Source organism: Mauremys mutica, chromosome 2 (assembly GCF_020497125.1).
Source record: "Mauremys mutica isolate MM-2020 ecotype Southern chromosome 2, ASM2049712v1, whole genome shotgun sequence".
In the NCBI taxonomy this organism is placed as follows: Eukaryota; Metazoa; Chordata; order Testudines; family Geoemydidae; genus Mauremys; species Mauremys mutica.
Window position 1 is genome coordinate 205,112,193 of NC_059073.1, and position 7,368 is coordinate 205,119,560.

The window sequence follows — 7,368 nt, forward strand, 5'->3', positions numbered from 1 at the left end:
CCTTGGTGAACTGTAGGCTATAATATGCAAGCTGGTCTATGTCAATGCAGTGAGGGTACACCGAGTCTGTAACAGGATGGAGGAGTTTGTGAGTGCTGCTTTTCAGGAGAGTTGGATAACATCTCTCAACGAAGCAGTTATTAGATACTGGCTCGCTAAGCTATCTCTTGACATTGGTAATATTATTACCCAGTCTCTAACATTCCTTTTAGAGGAAGGTTATAGAGAAGATCCTTTCAATGCAACGCTGGCAATACCTGAAGCCCCATGGCTTCTTTATGTTGGAAAATCCATTTGTAGAATAGAGGCTGTGCTGGATTTGTTAGTTAATCTCCTCCTTCTAGTTAAGAAAGAAAACCAAGTATCCATGCTGATTCTTTTAGCTCTATTAGTTGGCTTTGAGATGATGAGCTGTTTCTTTTCTGAAAAGCTCGATGATGCCTTTCTAGAGGCCTTTGAGAACTTACACAGCAGTAGACCTGTGGGGGGGTAAATCTATCATAAATCGGCTGTTTTTGCTCATGCCTGAGACACGTATCTCAAGAGGAAAATTCTAGATAAGAACAAACTGGAAGAATGAATCAGCTGGGACCACCCAAATGGTAGGGGTCACAGCATAGGTGCTGGAACTAGCTGCACTGGGGGTGCTGCTGCACCCCCTGGCTAGAAGTGGTTTCCATCATATACAGGGTTTACAATTTGATTCAATGACGCTCAGCACCCCCACTATACAAATTGGTCCAGCACCTCTGGGTCTAATCATACAATATCAGGATTGGAACGGACCTCAGGAGGTCATCTAGTCCAACCCCCTGCTCAAATCCACAGAAAGATTTTTGCCCCAAATGGCCCCCTCAAGGATTGAACTCCCAACCCTGGGTTTAGCAGACCAATGCTCAAACCATGCATCCATTTTTCATAGATGGCTGTAAAAGAGTGTGTTAAATAGGTGATTAATAACAGTTGTTTAAATTTGTCAATGTGAATATGGCCCCTCCATACTTGTGTTAGTAAAAGACATTACAACTACAGTCATGTCTACACAGATGGATCTGTTAAAGAAAATATATTACACCCCTGGGAAGTTGGGAGCTTCAGAGGAGCAAACCCTCTTTTTCAAGAAGCCAAAAAGCATAGTTAAACTTTGAATACAAGACTGGTAACAGCTTGGCTTTCCGACAAGGACGCTTACACTTGACACAAACCAGTTCAAATACTTTTTAAAAGAAACAAGACTGTTGTTTCAGATACAGCTGAAGAATGGCAGGCAGATTTGGTAGATATGCACCAGTTCTCCAAGCACGACTGTGGTTTTAAATATATCTATACAGCGATAGACATTCTATCTAAATATGCCTGGGCTTTAGGCCTAAAACACCAAGACAGGCGGTGAAGTACCCAATGCCCCTAAAGCTATTTTCAGTGAAAGTCACGTGCCTAAAAAATTACAAACCAATTTGGGGGGAAAGAATTTTTAAATAAATCTTCAAGTAGATTGTTAAGGCAGCATGCTGTCACCATTTTGTTACTAATAATGAAGTTAAAGCAGGAGTAGTGGAGCAATTTAACAGAACTTTAAAATCTAGGATGTGCAGATATTTTAGGTCCCACAACACCTTTCGCTACATTGACGTGTTACCTGAAGTACAACCAGAGCTTTCACAGAACTATACGTACCAGACCCGCTGATGTTAACCCCTCAGATTCTCTGAATGTATGGGAAATGGTTCATGGAGAGTTTTAAAATAAACACAGTTGTGGCCCCTTTTCGAAAAGGTGACCATACAAGACTATGTAAAACCAAAGGAGCTTTTGAAAAAGGTTATGAACAAATGTTTACAGATGAGATATTCCTAGTGGATGAAACCTTCACTGAGGGTCAGAGACCAGTATACTAATTAAAAGATTATGGAGGTGAGACCACATCTTTTTATCCTGAAGAATTACAGAAGGTTAACCCCAAGCAAGACAGGATTTACAGGATTGAAAAAGTTCTAGCTGAGACAGGAAAAGGGAGAAAAAAGTGACTACTGGTGAAATGATTGGTTTGGCCTGGTAAATTGAACAGCTGGAAAATGCTTATCCTAGGATTTGTAGATAATGGTGCTTTTAGTGGAAATTACCCTAAAACTCCTTTTCACTTTAAACATTATGATAGTAATTTTGTGGCCTTGTATGTGGATGGGTAGGTCCTGCTTTGAGCAGGGGGTTGGACTAGATGACCTCCTGAGGTCTCTTCCAATCCTAGTCATCTATGATTCTATGATAACAGATACCAGCCAAGCCTCTGTATCCTGAGGCCAGGAACTGTGTGAAAGAGTACCTGAGTCTGGTACAGATGGCTGGTAAACACATGAAAGATTGTTCTCTGTTAATCAACTGGGAGGACTTGCACAGGGTTACATCTTGGCCTTTGACCTACCTCCGGACCAGGAATGCACCGATCACTGTTCTCTGATTAAAACTGGGAACCTGAGAGCAGAAATACATTTTGCGAAGGCTTTGGCACTCACTGTCAATATGATTATGTATGGGGGTTTTGACAACATCAAAGATAAATCGGAGAAAAAACCGTTCTGTTTCCACACAAATGAATATGGACATCACATAGTTATTGCATGTCTTATAAGTGGGCCCTTACACAAAAGAGAATTTCTTAGATATGTTTCCTTGCGATTGGCTCCCAGGAGGCAGGCCGCCTCAGAGACCCCTCGGTTTGGTGGTCAACACGCATCCACATTACCAACTGGTTGAACACAGGTATGCCTTGTACCTGGTGGAGTGCAACTGCAGAGATTTTTTTGACTCATACGGACACCCCCCAAACAGCGTGTTCTTTCCTAGAAGCATTATGAAACTTTTAAACAAAAATGCCACCAACACTGCGTTTCACACTAGACAATTACAAGACCCCCATACTGGTGCCTGTGGCTATCACTGTGTTTTTCTAACATCACTGTAGCAAAGGTTTATCTTTTGACCAGATTTTAAAATTGTATTGTAATGACTGTGACGCTGTATGGAATCTGGGGGATACTAGAGGATACTATGAATAACAATATTATAAAATTGCAATGAGTTATACAAGATATGCCATGTACAGTATCTGCAAAAATGTTATAATTTTCCAGATATGACAATCTCATTCATGTGTTTGTATCACCTTTGTATTACGAGTTATAGATATGTATGTATGTCTGTATTTCAAACTTGGGCTATGCTTCTGGGGGACACTCTCAGACAGTTTGGGCATCAGCTCTGCCTAGCTACTTGGTGGCTCATTAAGGACCATCAGCTATACAACTGACCCATTGAGAGAAGGCAGACACTCCTTACGACTCAGCTAGGCATGCAGGGGCTGCCTATGGACAGAACTCTAAGGCCTGCAAATCATGTGCTGGGCAGCTTTTTGTTTGAAACAAAGGAAGCACAGGCCGCATGGCAAAAGACTATAAAAGGCAGCTGTATCTTCTCCATTTTGTCTTCAGTCCTGCTTCTTTCCTCTGGAGGAACTTTGCTACAAACTGAAGCTCTGAATAAAGGACTGAATGACCCATACATCTGTGGATGTATTTCAAGCCAGCAAACTCACCAATACTGCTAGGAACCTGATGTATGGACTTTGAAGGCTTTGTATGTATGTGACTGTTTTACCATTTACCATCTCTCTTCTTGTTCTTTTTTTTGTTTATAATAAACCTTTAGTTTTAGACACTAACGGATTGGCTGGCAGCGTGGTATTTTGAGTAAGATCTAGACCTGTAGTGACCTGGTGACATGGCTGACCCTTTGGTATATGTATTTTTGTATATGTAAGCAGAGTTTTAAAATAACTTCTCACTGTACTGGACCTAGGTGCTAAATGGGAGCTGGAGAACTGGAATGCAATAAGGGGGCTGTGTGATTTCTTGCTACCCAGTGTGGGGAATCAGAAGCACAGTTGGTGACTGATTGGGGAGTTTAACTTCAGTGTTACCCACCAGTCTTGGGAGTATCTGCTCTCCCTTTTTCAGCTTGCCCTGACCTTGGCATTTCCAGTGAGGGCTTCCCCAGGCATAGGCGTGGACTTCCCCTCTGCCCGGTGGGTGCTCGACCCTCCCCTGCTGCCCCTGCCCTGCCTCTTCCCGCCCCTGCACTGCCCTCGCCCTGCCCCCATTCCACCCCCTTCCCCCAAGTCCCCGCCCCTGCCCTGCCTCTTCTCTGCCTCCTCCCCTGAGCATGCTGCGTCCCTGCTCCTCGCTCCCGGAAAGTCCTAAGCACCATCAAACAGCTGTTAGGCAGTGAGGGGGGAGCGCTGGGAGCGGGGATGCAGCACACTGCAGGTGGGGAGAGAGGAAGCGAGGAAGTGGGAGCTTGGATGTCAGTGGGTGTGGAGCACCTGCTAAATTTTCCCTGTGCGTGCTCCGGCCCCAGAGCACCCATGGAGTCAGGATGTATGGCCCCAGGCACCATGGGTCACAATGACAATGCAAAATGAGCAGATGATGATGAATTTTGTAACAAAAATAAAAAATGTAAAATCTCTAGTGTGTCGAGGCATGCTCAAAACGTGTTTCAACAAGCCCAGACATATATATCTTGCAATGACTTTCATAAACATGTTTCTCAATAAAGCCCCCCAAGTGAGGGTTCTAAAAACAATTGATGTTTGGTGAGAGTTTTTTGTTTGAAATTTTTACACTGACCAATTCAGAGACAGTACACATAGATATTTAATGTTTTTTTGAAAAAGTCTAGAAGTGTTTTATTTAAAGCAATGCATTACCATTTTTAGAATTACTTTTTTAAAGCATGAATAACATTAAGCATTGAGCCATTCAGGTCTTTAAGCCAATCTTTGCTTTTTTAGGAGGCAAAAAGCGGGATGGTAGTGTTGCTTCTTGATCAGCCCTGGTGTTGGCAGTCAAGACCTTCAAGCGTTCCAAAAGATTTCTGTTGGCTGTGTTGCCCACAATGAAGATGGTACGTTCAGCTCCACCATGGTGTTCAGAAACACGTCCCATTCTTTAGGTGCACATCTATTGGGAACAGTGTGTGTCTGGGTGACACTGACAACCCTAAGTCGTGCATGTTAGAACTGTTAACCTTTGTGCACAAATGCCTCTTTATCTTTCCATGAAGAGGAATTTTTATCCTGGCCCAGTTTATTTAGCAATACTAACGCATTTTTGTATAATGCCTAGTCACGTTATTCAACATCTCTTGAGCAACAGAGTCCGCGTTCTTTGGTGTTTCTGGGAGTTTTGCAGTCATGCTCTGTTCATGTTCTGGTAGAAACAGACTTATTTTCCCTTTATCCACATCACCCTGTCTCATGTGCATTAGTTATCTCTGAAGCATGGCAAAGTAAAGTTTAGCCTTTTCATATTCAGCTAAGTCAGTCCTTTGACGAATAGACTTCATTTCAGTGTCCAGTGAGTTGCAGTCATTCTGATGTTTTCCTCTGTTGGAGGGGGGGGCCCCTTAACTGCTCCAACCTGCTTGATGCCAGGTTCATTTTTAATGCATGCCTCATTATCGATTAGTTAAAAGCCCCATTATCAGAGGGATACCAAACCTTAACAGTGGTCCGATAAACACCCTAGACTGCTTCATCAGATGCTTCTTTCTTTTATGTGATACCCTTTTATTACACAGAGTTCTTATAAATTTTCCTATTTTTCAGCACACACATTTGATTCTGTGTCAAAAGTATGTTTCCTTTTAAGGTATTGAGTGCTATTTCTGAGATGGCTGCTACTAAATCGTCAGAGGCCGAACACAGTATAGCCTTCCTTTGCTGTGGGGGTGATTTGCTAAGTAATTTTAAAAGGACCAGATTTCTCTTCACACAGCTAGACATATTTTTGGTCAGCAAACCTGGATATTAAAAAGGAGCTGCTGATAATTCATCTCTTTTTATATTCAGCTGCTGTTTATACTTTGAAAAGAACTGCCGGCCAGTCTGTAGGAAAAAGACCAGTTCTTAATCTATAAGCCTCTGACGTAGAAGCATATAAATCCACTACCATGTACCTATAAGATCTTTTGGTAGCATCCTCAAAAGCTTCCAGGAAGAATTATCCCTTGCTTGGGTACATTTGCTGAGCAAGCATAGCGATTTGTAATTTATCCCTGGGGTTTGTGAACAGAACCAGGTACTTTGTGTTTATGTTAACTGTCTGACTTCTTTCCCTGGCAAAATAACTTCTGAACTATATACACAATTTTCAGGTTCCTGTGATGCACATACTTGATTCTCCTCTTCATCACTTTCACAAGCAGAGTTCGTCAAATCATCTACAATAATCATACTTATTGATTGGTAGGAAACAAATTGTCATTGTTAAAAGCATCAGGCAACCTGTCCATAAAACTGATAAAAGGGTATTTACAAAGCAATTCTTTATACAAAGGTTGCCAGCAACTGCAACACCACACACTATTCTTAGGCATAACAGGCAATGTTCACTCAGCATTAGCCAACACATTTTTTATAGAGTAACTTTTCCTGCAGTTTCTAGGCCTTGCAAGAATAACCAAAAAAGGGGTGTTTCCACCACGTATCCATTTTCAAAAGCCATAGGGTAGGATTTTAAAGCCTTCTCTGGTGACCCTCTTGTTGTAAACTACTTTCTGTGTTTTCTTAAGGGTCTTTGTCTCTATTTGCCACTTATTCTTGTTCCTTACAATAGAGGGCTGCTGCACCTCTAACTTTTTTTTTAGTTCTCTCCCGGGTCTACATTATAGTCCAGGACTAGATCTTTCAAACTGTCAAAGTTGATCTTTTCACAGTTTGCTATGTTCAGGGTAAGCCCTTTGACCTTCATGCAGGCCTTTCCTCCTGACAGTTTATAAATGTATGTTTTCAGACTGGCTGATACAAACTCTAATGTGTTGATCTGGTGGGATCTTGTTTGTGAGGTCCCCTAAATAATCCCACAAAGGAGGGGGGCGGCGGGGTTCCGGTCACTCTCCCTTTTCACATATAGCACCTAGTCTGTGTCATGATAGAGGGGTTTATTTTATTTTTTTTGCAAGAATGTTCTAAAGAATGGTAGGAGGGAAAACAGCACAATAAAGAAAGTGGATTTCAAGAAGGCAGACTTTAGCAAACTCAGGGAGATGATAGCTAAAATCCCTTGGGAAGCAAGTCCAAGGGGAAAACAGTTCAAGAGAGCTGGCAGTTTTTCAAAGAGACACTATTAAGGGCACAAGAGCAAACTATCCCACTGCATAGGAAAGATAGGAAGTATGACAAGAGATCACGCTGACTTAACCAGAAGATCTTCAATATCTGAAGCTCAAAAAAGAGTCCTACAAATAGTGGAAACTAGGTCAAATTACAAAGGATTAATATAAACAAATAACACAAGTATGTTGGAACAA